General features: G+C 36.6%; 1 protein-coding gene across 3 annotated transcripts in view; it reads right to left on the reverse strand.

Annotated features, from left to right (window-relative positions):
• Positions 1 to 21191, reverse strand: part of shank3a (SH3 and multiple ankyrin repeat domains 3a) — a 639129-nt gene that overhangs the window by 408364 nt on the left and 209574 nt on the right. The gene's annotated exons all lie outside the window — the stretch shown is intronic.

Raw genomic sequence — 21191 nt, forward strand, 5'->3', positions numbered from 1 at the left:
GTGAACTTTTTGTGTTTTCCCCATGTTCCTGTGGATTTACTCCAGTTTCCTCCCACAGTCCAAAGACACACAGATACAGTAGGTTAATTTGCTTCTGGGAAAATTGGCCCTGGTGTAAGTGTGTGCATGTCTGTGTCTGTGTGACTACCCTGTGATGGACTGCCATTTTGTCCTGGTTATACCATGCCTTGTGCCTGTGCTTGCCAGGTTCTGGCTCCCCTGTAACCCCAAGTTGGATGAAGAGGTTAAAAAATGGATGATGGTATCCTGTTGTTGTTATATAACTATATTATATATGGTATAGTTAACTGTACTATAGTTTTCTACTTCACAAAACCTCCAAACCTTTTTTAAGCATATCGCTGTGGCAAAGTCTTACCAAAATAAAACAGCTTGTGTTAACAGTTTTTTTTTTCACTGCACACTTGAGTTGTTAAGATCTCTTTTAAAGCCTGTCCCTGTTATTTATGCACTCTAAACTATTGGCTATGAAAATAAGCGACAGGTTGGCACTTCATCTAAATGGTATCCTTTCCTTTTGAAATGCTAAACTTGACTGAGAGAAGAAAAATATTACAGAAAAATATCTGAACAGATTCTAATGGCCATATGTTTTGGGTTGTTGCATATTATCTTCCTGGTTTTCCTTGGTCAGGATTTATTTATTTAAGTTTTATTGCTTCTTCATGAGTGATCTTGATGTGCAGTGATTCTTAAAAAAAAGAAGCAATACTACAACATAGTTTTATTTTTACCTCCTTTGGTCAACTTTAATCCTTTCTATTTCTCAAACAACAAAAACATTTTTTTCATGTATCTTGGGCTTTGAAAACACACTTCAATAATAATTAGCGGATGTGTCAATGACTGCCTACCCATTCATTAATTCATTTGTAGAGGTAATCTGTAAAAAAAAAATTCTTTGTCCTTATATATGACTTTGCAGTGCAGTTTGTTTAAATTTTAACCGCTACATAGTTGTACTTCTGAAATTCAGTTTAAGATCCCTGTTTTGAAACTAATTACAATACATGTTCCTTAATTTGTATTGTTAATATAAGAGGGCAAATGTGTTTTTCCATAGATGATCATAAAGTACTTGCACACTGCAGCCACATTGTGGAGCCTGTGCTACAATATCAAGTGGCTGTAGTGTACTTTTGTGGTGCACTATCAATAAACAGATACCACCAAAAAAAGTAATCTATTACTTTTGCTGGGTAAGTGGTTTGTTATGATATGTGTTGTTGTTATGCAGCTAAATGTTTGACAAAACAAAAGAATATTACTATTAATCAACCACCAGAACTAGCTATCAAGAAAGAACAACAGACTTTGTAATTGTCAGGGGAAACTAACTTGATCTATAAACAATATTAAGAATTGCCAAAAAACGTCTGTATATACATTTATTCTTTTGATCTTACATTGCTTATTCAAATTCACAAATACCTTACAGAGATTTTCACCTGCAAACTTCTTTCTTAATTATTTGAAACAGTCCTCGTGAGGAGTATTTCAAAGGTTTTAGGTTAACAGACTGTGAAGATGGACTAATGAAAGGGTGTGCCTGTTTTTGTGACCAAGTGATGGCAGCTTAATAGTATTAATTTAAATTGGCAGTCTACTAAAGAAAGTAGCAGAATAATTACATACTACTTTTCCATTTTAAATCAGCTTAACAATGCCTGACAATTTCTACATCAACTACAGTCTGCCTTGCTAAGAAACCAAAATTTAAACACATTACTAGTGATTAAATAAAACATTGGAGTTGACAATAAGTAGCTGTGAATACTGTAGATTTGTACTGTATAATGTAGTGAATGATACAGTATATATACATATTTGATTACTGACTTACAGAAATCAGCACATCAATTAGAATTAAATATTATATTCAAAATAAAAAAATAACATGCTATATTTCTGTATGTAGGAGAATCAAATGTTTTTTAAGTGAAAGAAATATTGTAATGATGTGTTTGTACCTCAGAGCTAAGAACATTCTGCAACTAAAATAAGATAAGAAGGACAAAGTGAGTCTTTAATGATTCTCTGCAGCGAATAAGCCCCGAATGAACCTTACATACAAAGTGATAAAGGAAAGTAATTACCACACTGGCACCATGACTGGTGCAAGATTAAACAATGAAAGAAACTCAGGGTGATCCCACTAAAATAATCATATTAATTTCCATTTGTGCTTCATATATTTGCCAACAGAAGGTGCTAAAGGGTAAAGCTAGATCGCTCCAGATTGCCTCTACCCCTGAAATTTTGCAGATAAGGCCCTTTAAAAATCATTAACAAAGGACTCTTGCTGTCTGTCCTTGCTCCATTCCTCTTCACTTCAACTCTGAGGCATGCCATCTGCAGAAGTTTTCGGATGACTCTGCAATTGTGGGGTGTATTAATGGGGGAGGGTGGAGGGAGGAGGAATATAGGAGCTTGATTACCAGCTTTGTGGAGTGCTGTCATCTTAACCATCTCCAGCTTAACATCAGCAAGACTAAAGAAATGGTCATGGACTTTCAGAGGACTTTCAGAGGAAGTCTCTGCTGAACCCTGTTTCCATCCAGGGTGAGGACATGGAGGTGGTGCAGTCCTACAAGTACTTAGGAGTATACCTGGATGATAAGCTGGAGTGGACTGTTAACACTGACGTCCTGTACAAGGAAGGTCAGAGCAGACAGATATTTTCTTAGGAGGCTCTTAGGAGGTGTATGTGGAACACTGCTGCACATTTTTTAGGAATCAGTGGTGGGAGCGGCCATCTTGTGTGCTGGGGCAGCAGCTTCATGGCAAGAGATGTAAATAGACTCAATAAACTCATCAAGAAGGCTGGCTCTGTGTTGGTGCTGAGCCTTGACCCCCCTGGAGGTGGTGGAGGAGAGAAGACTGCTGACCAAGCTCACAGCCATCATGAACAACGCCTCTCATCCACTACATGGGACTGTTATTAGACAGCGGAGCACTTTTAGCAACAGACTGCTCCAGCTGCGGTGTTCAAGGGAACATTTCCGCAGGTCTTTTCTCCTGGCGGCTGTCAGGATGTATAACACTGCCCCAGGCTAGGACTGTTAGCCCTTCATCTGCTCGTCTATGGGCAGCATGTTGCACTAATGTACTTTTTGGACACTGCATTAATATACTGTATATACTGTATTCAATCTGTATACACCTGTACCTACTGTAGGCGTATTTTGCACATATTTTATTGTTTTACAGTGACTATTAGCATATTTTGCACACACCTAACTCTATTTATTGTATTTTGTATTGCTGTACTTATAATTTTTAGTCTATTCTGATGTCTGTTTTTGCTTGTCTTGGGCTGGGCTGCTGTAACACCTCAATTTCCCTTGGGGATCAATAAAGTCTTATCTATCTCTTTAAAAGAAAATGTCTAAAACTAACATTTTCATTCATCTCATCAATTATTTATTTTCTTCATGTACAATTCAATAGGCTGCATTTTATATATTTTCAAAGATATTTTGGATTTAGAAATACACAACTTTAAGAATAAGTAAGTTTTTCGGGTTTATGAGATAAAGGTAAATCCTTCTTTATGACTAGCAATTCTAAATGTGACCCCAAGAGTAAAATGGCACTGAAAATTATATTTATATAAAGACTGTTGAAATAATTTGTTTGGATGTAACTGCAGTGTACAGCACTCTTTTCCACACACCTGACTGCAGAATCAGCAGCACAATGCTCTTCCTCTTCCAAAGAGGAAGAAATAATGTATCAAAGTCAACAAGAAAATGATACTATGATACTAAAATGAAACTACAGTAGATACCAAATCTTAGCCATCCTGATAAACAGACAATTTTACAATATATGCCACAATTTCTGAGGAGCAAATTGTATCCAATGGACATTAATGTTGGAATATTTTGGTTATTCACAACTACAGTGCATGACATTCATTGACAACTTTTTTATGTTTCAGACTACAAGGCACACCAGCGTTTCCATGGCTACAAAGCTCATACATATGCACACTACACACGCTTTATGCTGTGATTATTTTATAGCATGGTTACCAAAGGTGTGAATCTATCTCAGTAATAAAGGTTTGGTTTTCGAGGTTATGTGTAAAATTGCTACTACCCCCAATCAATCAGCAGTAAAACATTTTGCAGTCTCATGCCTTTTGAACTCTGATGATGGTAGAAATTGCAAAAAGCAGACAGAAATGGACATTCTGTTTCTTTTAAATTTGTGCATTTCATCAGTGACTGCCAATCAGCCATTTAAAATTAAATTATTTGATTCTAAGGACAGATTAGTTCTACAACATAATAATTTCTGTAACATTTCACCTCAAATTCAGTTGAGACCTGTGGTCTATGTGTCTGACACTTAATGACACAAATACTAAAATTTCAGAGACAAAAAAAACAGAAGCTTTTGTATTTATTTACTTTCTATCATCATGCATTAATCAGACATCCTTAAATTTTTAAACTCTTCATCCAATACTGGGTCGTGGGGGAGGCAGAGCTTATACCAGCAAACAATGGCATAAGGGAGGATACACCCCGGACAGGATGACCATCCTGGGCACAACCAGAAACAAACACTCATACACTCACACCAGGGCCAATTTTCCTAAAATTGAATTAACTTACTAGTAAGTCTTTGAACTGTGGGAGAAAATTGGAGCACCTATGGAAACCAACACAAACATGAGGAGAACATGGTTCTTGCAGATCACATCCCATTAATTGTACCCAGGGCCCCAGTGCTGTGTGGTAGCAATGCTAACCATTGTGCCACCTTGCACATCCTTTTTCTACTGGTTTATCAAGTACAGGGTCATGGGGGAGCCTGTACAAATCAGGATACACCGTGGAAGGAACGCCAGTCCATTGCAGGGTACACACAGACTCAAACACATATACCAGGGCTGATTTTCCCAGAATGAACCTACCAGTATATCTTTATATTTTGAAAGGAAACCAGAAGCTCACATGAACATGGGGAGAGCATGCAGTACAAGCTCTATACAGATAACACCACAGGAATTGAACCCAGGTCTATCATGCTGTGAGACAGCAAAGCAATGCTAATCACTGTGCCATTATAATTATAATTAATTATACTAATTGCTTACAGTTATATAGCCCTTTTCTGGACACTCCACTCAAAGCGCTTTAAGGTAATGGGGACTCCCCTCAACCACCACCAATGTGCATCATCCACCTGGATGATATGACGGCAACCATAGTGAGCCAGAACGCTCACCGCACATCAGCTATTGATGGGGAGGAGAAAAGAGTGATAAAGCCAATTCATAGATGGAAATTATTAGGAGGCCATGATTGGTAAGGGCCAATGAGAAATTTGGCCAGGACACCTGGGTTGCACCCCTACTCTTTTCGAGAAACGCTCTGGGATTTTTAATGACCACAGAGACTCAGGACCTTGGTTTTACGTCTCATCCGAAGGATGGCACCTTTTTACAGCATAGCGTCCCCGTCACTATCCTGGGGCATTAGGACCCACACAGACCACAGGGTGAGCGCCCCCTGCTGGCCTCACTAACACCTCTTTCAGCAGCAACTTTAGTTTTTCCCAGGAGGTCTCCCATCCAGGTACTGCTTACAGTAGCTTCAGTGGGTTGACAGTTGTGAGTTGCAAGGTCATATGGCTGCTGGCATACTATGCTGCCCATTGATCAGAAATCAGATATACCATATTAAAAACCATTCTACCATGTTTGAATAGCTCTGGAATTGCTTATAAAGGGCTTTCATTCTTATAGTCACTCAAAATTTAGCATTAGAATGAGAAGGATTTGTTCAATAGTGATTGTATGCACTGTAATAGTTCTTCTACAAAAGATAACATCACTGTAGAACATAAAATGATAAACTGGCTAATTCATTTTAAGGGTTTCAAACATACCTCTTTGTAAGGACTGTGAGTCCAGGGATCAACAGGCACAATTTTTCATATGGTGAGAAAATGACAAGATAAGGAGTAACTGTTTTGGGAGCAGGTTTGCACAACTCTAGTGACAGTTTCTGCTAATCATTTTATTGAGCAAAGTTACTTTACTTGTTTTTGCTATAAAGCAGAAATGGTTAAGGCTTGGTGGCATTACAGTATGCCTGCTAAAGCATTGGTTGACCCAAGCCTGGGGCGTCTGCATTTCCTCTCTTGGCACCATTGGGGCCTTACCTTTACTTTATATTCATATTCAGATCTCCCTTGTTCCAGTGAGGGGACTGTGCAGGACCAAGGAGAAGCAAGGGGCACCATAAATGTGCTATGAAACCCATTTAGAGTTTGATCCAGATTTTCAGGGACCTTCGTGGGATTTGAAAGGAGGGTGTTACCACTAGTGGTAAGATGAATAATACTTGTAAAATCATACTGTTTTCAAATAATAGAAAATGGTTACAAAAACAAATTAGCTGGATAATGGTTCATAGACTGTTCATAGCCCTTAAGGGGGAGGGACTACAATCATAACAGCCTATCCCTTTTTACTTGTCTCATTCCTTCAAAGTTGTTTTTTGTGAAACTGTAAACTTGATTTGGCATCAAATCTTAAAATTATAAAATTTTATAATAAGTTTTATCTAATGGTTCTTTCTTTTCTGTTTGTCTTGATTGTTTGAAAGGACGTATACAATATATTCATTTCTATAACCTCAAATTCAGGTGAGACCTGTGGTCTATATGTCTGACATTCGATGAGACAAAAACTAAAAGATTTGTTGGAGCCCCTTGTATACTGTACGTGATCCAACTAACTGGGAAAAAATCAGTCATTAAGGATGACTACCATTTCAGTTTTCACTGCTAACACTGATGTTGGGCTTTGCCAGTGTATGTGGGGAAACTTGAAGGCTCCCATAAAATCTATTTGTTGTCCTGCACATTCTGTAAAATTTTAACTTCATTAAAGTGTTAAATTCTACTCAGCATCTTAATTTTTTTATAACATAGTCCTCTTCTTTGAAGACTCTGACCGGTATAGATTTAGAGATTCTTGATTCCTTTACATTTAGATTTACTGATCATAAATATCTTTGATATATAGTACTGCATATTCTCCTCTTCTATCTTTCCTGTCTCTCTGGTACAGTGTGTACTATGTTACAGTAATGTTATTATATCAAATATATATTAATATTTATTTTTCCATCTTTTATAGCTTGTCATGTTTCTGTGATACTTTGTAAAGTGAGGTTCAGGCTCAAGCTTCAAAAGGTTTCAACCCTAAACTCATTGAAAAAGCAAAGGTAATGTCCAACCTTATATTGCTATGGGTTTTTAAAAATCATAATTTCCTCACAGGGCAAAAGCAATCATCTTTTCTCTGGTTCTTTCAGAAGGCCGCTTTCTGTACTCTACTGCATTTTTGTCTCACAAGCCATACTGTGTCAAGAAATATTAATACAAATGTGAAATGTAGTTCAATTATCCTTGAGCATGTCATACCCAGACATTGTTTGTTGGCAAGGAACCTATTGCTTGACCCAGCTTGAATAAATATTAATCAATTTAGAACAGAAAGAAAAACACAACTAGTACCACCAATAAAGGTCCTTTACAGCAGACATTTGTCAAGTATTCTCACCCATGGGCATACAGTTGACTGCATAGGTTTTATCTTTCATCAGTGAGAAAATATCAGAAATTCAGAAAAACAAAAATCCATACTTTCATCACTTTTTATAAACTCAGTCCCATTTCTATGGCTACTAGATCAGCTAGATGTTTGTTTTATGTTTTTTTTTTCATCTGTTGTTGTTTGTTGCAATAATCTGGAAACTATAATGTATTAAATTGTACATTAAACATGCTGAGCAAAAAAAAATATGTTTAATATTCACGTAAGAACAATGATCACTGTTCACCTTCACAAAGGCTTATGTAGAACCTGGCACTTTCAGGACCATGAATAAGAACTTTTTATTTTTCGTCAAACTCTTACAACAACAGAAATCCCCATTAGCACAGAGTCTCTTAATGAGTGCAGCAGTAAAGTGTAACTCATTTAAAAATGCAAAATTTGCTAAATCATTAAAATATACAGTAAGTCTAAGCTAAGAGCTTTTGTTTTCATATCTCATAAAAGAAAATACGCAAAGCAAGTTCATATTTTTGCTATCATTCACAGTTTGCTACACATTGTTTGGTTAATCTAAGTTTTATTTTGCAGTTGCAGCAAAAGCCCTATACTGTATTAGCTGATCAATTACAAAAAACTCTATGCTCATTTCAGAAATCTCATTAAATGAATACCCAGCACAGTTGGAGGGGTATTCGTATCCCAGCAGTGCTGCTGTGATATTATTAATTTTGTTTTGAATCGAAATGTACATGTTTATGTGGGAGAAAAGAAAAACTATGAAAATATTATGACTCTTGTAGCCCAAAACCCAACAACTTGCCCCCCCCCCCCACCACAGTGGCATCCCTGCCCCATCTCACAGAGAAGGTGATCAAAACATGAAGGAGAATGATGAACGTCATAATGCTTTAACATCGTCTGCCACTAGTTTCCAGTACCACACAGCCCCCTTCCCAGCTCCACGGAACCTGATTTGTAGATGCATGTAGCCCCATAAGAACAGCTACATAAAAGGCAAAGGCCTATTGAACCAAGTGAAAGAATGTGCCAGACCCCAAACAACAAGGATATTTTTTTTTCAGTAGTAATGCCAGCCATCTTATTTCTGCAGCATACACATATCAAAACAGACCCTCTTTCATAAACAGTCATATCATGATGTACAGTAACTGCTGTACCAAATAAGAAGAAAACTCCCTGTTGCTCCCTACACAATGTGTACTTTGTACAGTTGTAGAGAAAACCGGTTCAGGGACGCCAAATATGTAATCATAGTGGCTCTCTGAAGGCACCAGTTCTGTAGGGTTTGGGCATTTACTGAGACAATTATTAATTGTAGCAGTAAATCACAAAGTTGATTCTTTTGATGGCTTTAGAATCCAACCATGCGACATAACTCAAACAACGCGCACACACAGGTACTAATACACGAGGATACATTTATTAATACATAGAATATGCATATAAACCTAACAGATCTTATCGAGAGGGTTATCAGAATACAAAAGATATATATTCAATCAGTTACAAAGAGTTACACATATCAAGAGGACATACGTTCAGTATATCATTCATTAAGACCGTTTCGTAAAGTGAACTTGGTTACAACTTCTACATTAGATACTCAAACAAGTACATAACTCTTAGGAATTAAATTGATATCAACTGGTTGGGATAACAATTGAATTCTCGAGCTGTAATGCATTGAAGTTGAATACTCATCCAATCTCTGGGGATTCAGATCTCCTGCGGGCACAAAGAAACAGTTGCAGGCTGTTGCTGTCCAATCCGCGCTCTCTGGCTCCGTGCCAGGCTGTGATGTGCGGCTTGCGACGGTGCGCTGCTGATGCTCACTGTTGGCTTTAACTAGCAAAGTTTGTGCACAGGAGAAAAGATGACTGTGGGTCCCAGCAAGTCAGGAAGAGGACCAGTTCGTTTATGATGAAGAGCTAGTTCTGAATAGTAATTCAGCTGTCCACAGTTCCGACCTGTTCACGAGGCCTGCTGCTGGTTACTCTCTGGCAACCTCCACTCTAGACTCTTAGAACAAAGGAAAGTTCTGGCACTCGGACTCACTGGCCGTTCCGTGGTTGTCCGGGCTGAGTCTCAGGATGGTCAGGAGGCGCGCTGCGAGAATGTCCTGCCCTTGGGAGCCTTCTGCTCCTGGGCCGTCCTGCCCTGGAATTCTCCTTTGAATTCCCTTTAGAATCTTGTCTGAATCTTGTTGAATCTCTCAGGCTCTCTGTGTTGCCTGTTTTTACCTGGAGGAACTTCAGCTCATTGATTGGCTGAAAGTTCCATGGGCATCAGAGACCCACGTGGGTTACTCGGCCCTACCGGTCCCTGATTGGTTGATCAAGGTGAGATATGAGTCACTTAGTCCTGACACTTAGGAATGCAATCCAGATGTCCAACTCGCACTCCCTAGACAGATAGGCGCCAATGGGTGACCATTGATCATGATAGCCAGGCTTAGCTAAGTGCATCCCCCTTTGGGAGCTGTCCTTGGACCTTAAATCACCTTGCATGAATGGTTTCTCTGTGGCTGCACCACAGAGATGAACAGAGAAATGAGGCCTAATTTGGGAAAGCTCAGAAACACTTAATTCTGCATTATTATTAAGCCTCACCGCTACACAGTCAATAATTTGCATTCGAAAGTCTCTGAGAGGTTAAGCCAATTTTAGGAATACCATTAGTTATTATTGATTAAATTTGAATTATTCCAAGAGTACACTATGTCCCCTTTCCAAATAATATTAATTAGTAGAGTGTTATATGAGTAGCTACAGTATGTAGAGGTGTTATGTGCCAAAACACGGGTCTTATTTAGCTATGAATATACCCCCACCCCTACCATACAAGGATAACTCAAGAATAGCTCTGTTTAGAGCACAAGTTAATCCACAGTTTTCTGGATTTGGGGGATTTTTTTATATATGATTGCTAAAGCACTAATGATATACTATCTTTTAAAAAGTTACAGTAAGAAAAAGGTACAACTAATTTGTAACTTGGTACTGTTATATTTAATATTGATAAAAACTTTCGATAAATGAAAAATATTTTTTTATAATTGTTGATTGCTGTATTATAACAATACTTATCTTTATTATAACAATTATAATGTTATTGTTCTAACTAAAATAAATAAATAAAGGTGTTCTATTGTTTTAAATTACTGTGTGAACGGTACAATTATTATGCCTGCTCTTGCAGGAACGCTACTGTTCTTGCCGGAGAGCTGCAATTTCGACTAGTTCTACTGCGACAAACCGTCATGATTCTTCCACCTGACAATCAGATTGTTTACCAAGAAAATGCAATTAGACAGGAACCTGGTTCACCAGTGAGTTATCACGTCATCCACTTCCTCCCAGTGAAGCAGACTGGTCTAAACTAGCACTGCTCTGCGCTCTGTTATAGAGTTTGGTCTGAGAAGTTGCTTGTTCCCACATTTTGTCTGTTCCACTTTGGACTCTCAATCCTGCTTTGTCTTGACTCTGGTTTCGGATGTCCTTTGTGTTCTACTTAGCTACAGTACATACCTGGATTGCTTCACTGGACCTTGGCTTTCACATATTCCCTTGTGCCTTCCCTGTGTCTCTGCAAGTTTGAACTGTACTTCCTGACTTTGATTCTGGACCCTGTCTTTGCCTGTTCTCTATGCTCACTTGCTACTCATTTATTTACTAGGATTCATCTTTCAACCCATAGACTGCTGCAACAGGCCCCTCTTAAATAGAAGTACTTTACAATAACAATCTGATACACTAGATTATATGGAACAAATAATAGGTTTATTCCATGCTGAAAAAAAGAAGAAAGAGAACACAACGTTTCGGCCGTGGAGCAAGGCTCCACGGCCGAAACGTTGTGTTCTCTTTCTTCTTTTTTTCAGCATGGAATAAACCTATTATTTGTTCCTTTGCAGCCTACGCATGCTGACGCAGCTACCCACCTGAACCACTAGATTATATAGCTAGTAACCTAAGTAGCAAGCGTTTACAGGGAGAAGGAATATATAGCATGTATTTTTAGCAGGATCTTTGCCTGGGAACAACATGTTTATGATCTTAGAGGATAATATGGACTGCGTGGAAGAAGCTAATAACTTTTGAAAACTGGAAGTCCACAAGCCATGAAGCCGTAATAAACAAAATATAGTGTAGGGTTATTTAAAATATAAATAATTATACAGTAAATCTCTGATTTTCCTCAATAAATTGAAACAGTATAAAGAGAAATCTAAGCACTTACTGTATCATTTCTTTGATACTTTTTCCAAGCTCTTTTCTCCAGGGAAAGTTACGGGTTTAATAGATTAAAATGTATGATAAAACTCCAAAGTGAAATTTAGCATGCTGAGCAGTGGCTTTGAATTCTCTCAGGATATCTGCACAACTTTTACAATGGAGCTAATCAGTGTGAGAGCTAAAAGGAGAAACATGAAATGCCACTCTGTATTATTCTCTCCTTTTGTTGATAGGCTTGAGTTCAAACTCTGAATACATGATACTGCAGTCCACCTCCAGAGACAACAGAGCTACGAAGATAGCCAAGCAAGTGAAGTTCTCCAGACGAGATGAATTTAACCATCTTTACCTAGGGATTTATAAGCCTGATGGTCAAAGGCATTCTTGTTACATTTTTACAAAAAGAAGAACAATATATGCATTATATTCTCAAGAGGTTTAAATCTGGAAGGTAGATACATATGCCACAGTATTGACTCAGATTCACAACCCTTTCTTTTTTTTTCTTTTTTCCATAGAGACTGGCTATCGTTCTGCACCACTTTGAAAAAATATATATACTGTACTCTTACCATTTTAAATTAACCAGAGTGCAGGATCAATCTCATAAAGTAGAAGCTGATTTGCATTGACTTAGCTTTACTTAGCTTAGCTAACTTAGGTAAGTACTCTAGAGTTGGTATATTTTTAAACAGTTTGGTTTTACTCTTTATTTCACAATACCTGTTAATTAGCATATTTAACAAATATTTTCCCTATCAGTTTTTTTAAATCATGCTTCAAATTCCCATTTTCTCATTTCCACTAAATTAATTGGGCTGTCAGTTTTTGCCTTTAGAACATTCTTTACACAATGCTCTGTTGGTTGTATTGGCAGCAGCAAAATTAATAATGAGTTGGTAAAACAGTTTGTGAGAACAGTCCATCCACAGCTAACAACAAATGTTCACAGGGCTCTCAAGAATTCAGTCTGACCGTTTAAGGTACAGTATACAATAAGGAAAAATAACAAAGATTTTAATTTACTGTTTTTTATTTTAATTTATTTTTTGCAATTATTCATATACATCACAGAAATAATATTCTAAATGTATGGGATTACTTTTCTTTTAGTATTAATTTAGCCATATTTATATTGCCATAAGGATGGGATTTTGATTTTGATATAAATAATTTATAAAATGTAGCAATTGCTTTTACACAGTGTTAATACATTACAGCGGTGCAAAATAAAAAAGAACGTAACTGTGGATGACATGAAATAATACAATAAAACAATACAAATCTGCATAATGTAGAAATGTTTAACTATAAAGAGAAAGCAGAGATTACTTATACACTATATTAAATAGATTATATTTAAATACATTAAAGATAGTTGTAAAATATGAACATGGTGCCAAATGCCATTTCACAAAATGGCATTTATAAATGAAAAGTGATAATTCAGCTCATCTACAGTAGATTATTTGGTTTAAAATAGTCAGCTAAATATCCAATATATACAGCAATGTATGTATATGAGTATGTAATGAGTGTATATAGCCGATTTGTTTTTTGTATCTACAGTACATTTAATGTTTGTTTTTCCAAATGAATGATTGTTTATTGTCTGCTGAAATATTGTGGTTGACTAGCAGAACACCACTCGGTTAGGGGGAAAGGGTGGGTATAAGTACACTAGGGTCTTCTCAGCTTTTGGAAAAACAACATCCTTTTCAGACCAGTTTGGTATCTGCAGGTTTGCAGTCACAGTGTTAACTCTCCAGAAAGGCTCTGTGAGGCTTACAAAAATGAAAAGCACCAAAAAAAGATACAGTTGGCATGTCTGATGAGCATGTGTAAACATCTCATCCTCTCTGTGCAATGTAGGAGATGTAGCTGTACCATTAATCTGTTGGCCATTCAAAATTGGGTGAGTGTATAAAACAAAAGACATTTTAAAACAGATCTGCTTCAAAATTGTTGGCTTCTAAATATTTCAACATACAGTACATTAAAAGGATGAGATATCTACATCCACTAAACGGGAAACTATTTGTTATTTGTTAAATTATCTCTACTCTGACTTTGACTGAATTTAAAGTAACAGCTGATGCAATAACAGAACACCACTGAAGATCAACCCTAAAGAAGGGAAAGTTAGGATTCACCTTTCTTCTGGGATCAAATTCCCATAGATGTGCAGAGTGAGTGAGTCAGAAAACACAAAAATCACCAACTCTTTCCTCATTAGAGGTACTGCATATAGATTTTAGGGATAAATAAATGCAAAGTGCTCGCTTAGACACTGCCATAGGACATTTCTAAAACAAGAAATGGAAAAGGCACGTGTTATCAATTTGCTATAAAGTGCAGTACAGGTATGTTGACACATTTGTATTGTAAAACTATCATTCACAAATTTGTGACATACCTGTTTAACAATTGGCAATAAAGACACAAGGTAAACAAAACGAACAAGACATTTAAGATTGCACAAAATAATATTTTAAATTAGGAAGAATAACAAGTACCTGTGATTACTAAATGATGTTACATTTATATCCTGTTTAATGAGCACTGTAAAATCTGACAGATAATTTTAATAAAATGTCACCATTGCAAAATTATTCAATGCATTTAAAACTGACTAAAATGCAATGTATTTTCAGATAATGTATATATATTAAAATTTAAAATCTGAAAAAGAAATCCCGCATGATGTTCATAACATGATACAAACATATTGTAGCTGGTGATTCCTTGTAGTCTTTTTAATGATTGTTTCAGTAAATCTGTCTAGTAAGACTGGATTGACTTTCCTTTGTTGCCAGAAAGTAGAGCACAATCTTACAGATAGAAATCCTATCAGGTGACATTATATCATAGAGCAAATAAACTGTTTGATATCTGTACTAGGATGCTAAGTGGCACAGTGGTTAGCAGTGCTTCCTTGCAGCACTGGGCTTTTGGGTTCAGTTCTGGACGTGGGGTGTCATCTGCAAGGAATATGTTTGCATGGGTTTCCTCTGGAGGGCTCTGGTTTCCTCCCACAGTCCAGAAAACTTGTCAAGTTGTGTTTCTGGGAAAACTGGCCCTGGTGTGTGTGTGTGTGTGTGTGTGTGTGTGTGTGTCTGTTTGTGACCCGTGATGGACAGCCAGCCTGTCCAGGGAGTTCCCTGCTTTGCACCTGTGGCATGGCAGGATAAGCTCCAACACCCCTGAAATGGTTAGAAAATGGATGGATGTTATCTGTACCTCAAAACAGCCCATGTATTTAGTCACACTAAAATTGGCAGCTCCTGAAAGAGATCATGGAATCAGGATAACCAAAATAAAGAAGGCTAACAGTAATTTGTCAATGCAATAGAAGAGAATCAGTCAGATATTATCTACTTCTCAAAGATGGGCTATTGCTTACTATTACAGCAACAGAAAGACCACACAGAATGCAGCCTTTGATCTTCAGAAACAATTACCTTAATCTTTTTTATAGCATATGGAACTACCAAAGTGCACAATGATGCTTGTTTAAATGGGCAATATAACATCACTTCTCATGGCATCTCCAGTCTCATAGCATTTTTTTTCCATCTGTGCAACTACAATGATATGCGGTCGTAAAGTTTTTGTGCAGTTTCAGGCTGCCAAGGGTGTTTTCATCATCTGGAAGGAAGCGCAGGAAATCTTCCAAATCATTTGCAAATCTAATTCTGATAAATTAGAATACTGATCTCTGAATCTCTGTATTTTTCTTTCCCTCACAGATAGATGATAATCAATACTTGCCCACTCAAGAACTACAGTTTGTATTTGTACAGTGTAAAAATAACATTTAAATGCATTAATATCAAAGAACAGCAATTTACACCCAGTGGTAACATTATGATAAATAAATCTGGATTCATCAACTAGATTTAGATGGAGAACTGTGAAAGACAATTAAAGTGGAAATATATCATGCAAAAGATCTTCCATTTTAAAATGTCTTATTTACTAATCTAGAACATATATAACCACTTAATTGATTATATACTATAGTAAGACTAATTATAAGAAAGAGACAATACATGAGAACTGACTTCATATTGTTTATACTGTACAATTACTCTAAAATTGTGTTGTTTTAGAATTGTGATCTACAAATGTAGTAACTGTATTGTATTATAATTTGACATGATAGCACAATTCATCTTATTTGATTATGTAAACAATAATTGTATGGATACACGTGTTATTATATACTGTATAGAGTATCCAGTTAAAAGTAGTACAGCTGTACTGTACATACTGTACAGTGTCTTGCAAAAGTATTTACCCCATTCCAAAGATATTCCAGTTTGTCGAATTACAGCATATTTCAGATCTTTTCAGATTTTTCTTTGCAGATTTTTACTAGTGTTTAACTGCTTTTAAGCAGTTGTTGAAACTTTCAAGTTTTTATTAAAAATAATCTAATTAAAAATATGTATACAGTACATAATCTGTAATTCAACAAAACGGGAAATCACGGGAAGATGGTGAATACTTTTGTAAGGCACTAGTACTGAAATATAATTGTAGTAGTGTTCCTCCAGTGCAATAGGATTTTTTCTGGCCTGAAGATTTCGGCTTCCACCACGTCAGTTAAAAGAAAGAGAGCAGAGGAAATCAATTAGTATTTGATGGTGCTGTAGAACTAGTACAGCACTCAAAGGACAAGACATATCAGTATTAAAGACACAACAAGGTTTTAGCTTCTACTCACTATGAGATATCAATCAATCCCATATTTCAATCAAGCCAGAGAAAGTTGAAAGGGATTTCTTCTTGGGATGCAGAGGTACTGCTAGCACAAAATTGTAATATAATTATTGTGTAACAATTTTATATAGTATCATTAATTTTGAGAACAAATAAAATCACTGTTGCAGCTTACAAACTTTGTACTGTTTAAAAATAAATAAATTAATAAAATCAGGTTCATAACTGTAAAACTGACACATGATGTCTATTATAAAATGTATCTTCACATGCAACAGTACATACTGTACTGTATTAAAAAAATTCTAATATTGTCAGTTAAGCAATACATTTATGTTTATTGCTTTAAACTCTTAAAATGTGCACAACCACATCTTTTTGTATTAGCTATCTAAAGCAAGTCATTCATTTTATTTTGAACCAATTAGTCCTTAAAGCTATTTAATAATTATTCCTTACACTTACAGTATATAGCGCTTTTCTGGACACTCCACTCAAAGTGCTTTACAGGTAATGGGGACTTCCCTCCACCACCACCAATGTGCAGCACCACCTGGATGATGTGACACCAGAACGCTCACCACACATCAGCTATCAGAACAGAGTGATGAAGTCAATTCAGAGATGGGGATTATTAGGAGGCCACAATTGGTAAAGTCCAATGGGAAATTTGGCCAGCATGCTGGGGTTTCACCACTACTCTTTTCGAGACACACCCTGGTATTTTTCATGACCGCAGAGAGTCAGGACCTTGGTTTTACCTCTAATCTGAAGGAGCAGGCCCCCTGCTGGCCCCAATAACACCACTTCCAGCAACAACCTTAATTTTTCCCAGGAGCTCTCCCATCCAGGTACTAACCAGGCTCACACTTGCTGAGCTTCAGTGGGTTGTCAATTGTAAGTTGCAGAGTGATACAGCTGCTGGCCCACAACAATCATGAAGAACCAAAGCACAAAACAACCAAATTAATAAGTTCTGCACAAACTAAAGACATGACCAAACCTAAGGTGGAGCAGAAGAGAAAAGCAGCACTGTGGGAAGTTGAGTCCTGATTCCACTTTGATAGTATCCGGAGCCGCTTCTTCTACAGTATGTGACAGTTTCCTGTACTTCACTCGCTTTCCCCTGTAGTCAAGTTTAGGTTTATACTGCTTCTACTGTATGTTGAAAGCTAAACCTTGGTTTGTCAAACCTAAATTAGTTCAGGTGAACACAAGTCACACCATATGTTGAACAGGCCTTTTCTGTGTGCGATAATAGTGGTTCACATGACTTCAGAATAAACACACCTGTCTCTGTAAGGTTCTTAAGTCAGATGCCTCAAGAACATTTCAAGCAAAGACTCAGTCTTGCAGACTGAGTTTTCCGAAAGGTTTATTCTAGTTCTGACTTACTGCATGGCACTATAACTTGTGCCAGTGGAAAAGTTAACACCAGTGATGCCTGTACCACTGAAAATACTCCAAGTCCCAACTGTCTGATATTTGGCAATTTGTGTAACATAACACAGTGGTAAGAACTTACTACATAGCCCACCTGAGCCAGCAATGTCTGAACTGCAGGACTGAACTTGCACTCATACTTGCTTATACTGTTTACAAGATGGGCATCCCTGAAGTTCCACACAGCTGCTCACTTGGGCTTTTATATTGTTTCTAGTGGTCACAAGGCTATTAAACAAGCTGTAGCACACTTTTTGTATAGCTACAGTAAATAAATGATATAATTTAGTTGATTAAATAATGGATTCAATCCATTTTAGGATCTTATCTGTTGACTAGTTACTGTATTTTGTTCTTTGGTGGTGACTTTGACTCTATATTCTTTTTAACTTTCTATTGTTCATTTTTCCAATTTACCTCTTACTAAATCTTCCAATTTACTTTATATTCCCTCCTAGATTCAAGGTCTGTCTGGGTCATTCATTTGCCTTCACTCAGCATTGATGTTCGGATGTCCTGAAACCCGCCTAGAACCAGGTCGCCTCATGTCCGCTACCTGAGGTTTCTATACCTCAGCCCAAGCTAACCCCTGTCTCACCGCTTTTACGCTCTCCTGCCATTCCATGGTTCGTCCTTTCCGACATCCGTGACAATAACAAGCAACTGTTCCCAAAAATATGATCATATACCTACTAAAGATTTAATACATCAATGTAATTTCATGTGAACTGATTTACACATTAAATTATTTGTCATAGATTCAATGTATACTGAATTATCATCCATGATTATTTTAAAAAAATATAGCAGACTAAACTTGTGCACAATGGGAGCTCTTTAAGATCTCCATTCTACAGTATGCTGTTCTCGGTTTTAATATTCCAGGACCCCTAATTTAATCAACTCAAGATTATCTCAATCATACAGCCTGGTAACAAAGCTTTTTATTGAATCTTGCATTGTGCTGGTACAGTAGCTCCCTATGTAAGCCCTGCCTCAATTAATCTTGGTCATTCCTGTACACCAATCCCCTACAACTCTGGCACCTAATGCACTCAGGTCTTTATTAAACTGTACCTTTGCCCTTGGAAAGAATGTGTGGGACCTGCAGTTGCCAAACATGTGGTATGCTATGGGTTCTAAACCAAGTCACATACTGCATCAGTAGGGAATCATTAAAGGAACAGGCTGGCCTGCTGATCGGTTAAATGAACAAAAGTAATTAAATCATGCATTATACAATTTTACAGAAGCAAAGTTTCTGTATTACCATTTTGAATTACATTCAGTCAATCATTTTACATGAATTCATGGAGTGCAATTGTATTATCATACTTTCAGGAAATGAACCTTGAAAACCATCTTCTCTATGACAGTATAAAGGAGGTTCCTACATTTTCTTTTGAGATAAATAACAGGATTATTAGCACAGATATTGATGGACAAGCCAGTATAAAATGTTGAATCACCACAAGGAGTAAATACTCTTTTTCCTTTCTGCAAGAATTGCAGTGTGCCACATTAACTTGCCATGCTAGTGAAAAAAAAAACCACTTAGGCTTCTCAAAGAAGAATGGAAAGAAATGGCCAAAGACGTAGATCAATGTTAAGCAGGCTAAAGGATGTCATCGCTCATAAATGGGCTCTGTATCTTTTTATAGATTTGGTTTCTCTATTAGGAACCAAATAGAGGAACCAAATCTATAAAAAGATACAGATATTACAGATTAGCTCTCTGTATACAGGGCAGAGATAAAGATATAATAAATTAACTCTGAGCACTGTTGCTTTCAGTCTATTTCAGTTTGGGACAGAAGATAAGAGGGAAATATGAAGGTCACAAAGAATGAAAAGCCTTAAAACCCATATTAACGGATTGAGGAGAACTAAAACACTGCTTTATTGAGTGGGGTCAAGTAATGAGAATTATTAGTGATAGATCATCAGGTTCAGACAAGATGGTAGCTCTTGTCTTAACTTGTCATACTACTGTATGTACAGTATGGTGTTAGTCATTCTCTTATGGCAACAGTTAAGAAAGCTAGAAATGTATAGTCAAATTATCTGTTAGAGATGTCTTATATATTTTGGAGATTAGACTTTATCTTCAAATAATATTACATCATAAGATCAAAAAATAATTTCAAAAGTGAATTATGGCAACCCATAAGACAAATCTGACAATGTCTTTAAGACAACCCATAAGACAAATGTGCATGCCCTTCAATAATGTATGTGTTTACTGTATATTAAGATATCGCTTTTTAGGCAAAATAAAAATAGACACGTGTCTAGTTCATTTTGATATTTTTAGAATGATTTAAAGTTATTTTGAAATATCAGTAAATCAGTATTTTGAGTCCTTTCCTCTTTTTGTGCATGCCAAAGTGGCATACAGTATATTCAAAACAGAAAGATATTGCAAATGAAAAGTAAGTAGTAAGAAATCTCAACCCTATTCTGATTATAAAAGAACAGAAAGCAGAGAGGGCCTAAATTAGACTTCAGAATTCTTCAGAAAGGGCCTTAATTAGACAATTCCAATGAAAAGATTCAAATGTTAAAATTCTGAGATATAAATTTAAAAGACATTTCGAAATGCATTTTACAGTATGTCGAAATGAATGGTGTCATTTTAATTTTTCAGATTTTCATTCAGCCACTTCCCAGCCCAATACACATACTAGGGTACTGGTGTTTTCTGATTACTGATGGTTTCAAGTGTGCAGTGCATTTCTGGCACTGATGTAAAACTTTCCCATCAAAATACTTTTAAAGATTAGTTTCCAAGGTACAAGTCACTACAATCAACAAAGAAAGTCAATAAAATATATTTCTTTGTAAGATGTGATTTGGGATGAAATAATTATTAAACAATTGATTTAAAATTCTAATTAAAAATCGAAGGTAGACCACAATTAAGAACTGAAATCTTAGCATTTTAAATTTCCACAGAATAACTCCAAACTAACAGTATGATTGGGTCGATCAGAGCATAGAAATCTCTCTTGATCACTCTCAGTCAGGCAGTAGGAGGCTCAGATTACACTGTGTACTCTGTAATATTCCATAGCAATACCTTTTAACCCCCCCGCAACAATAAATACAACTTCATTACACTTTTCAAAGAGTTGAACAACTGAGCAGACTTGTATTCTCCT

Source organism: Lepisosteus oculatus, chromosome 7 (assembly GCF_040954835.1).
Source record: "Lepisosteus oculatus isolate fLepOcu1 chromosome 7, fLepOcu1.hap2, whole genome shotgun sequence".
Classification (NCBI taxonomy): domain Eukaryota; kingdom Metazoa; phylum Chordata; class Actinopteri; order Semionotiformes; family Lepisosteidae; genus Lepisosteus; species Lepisosteus oculatus.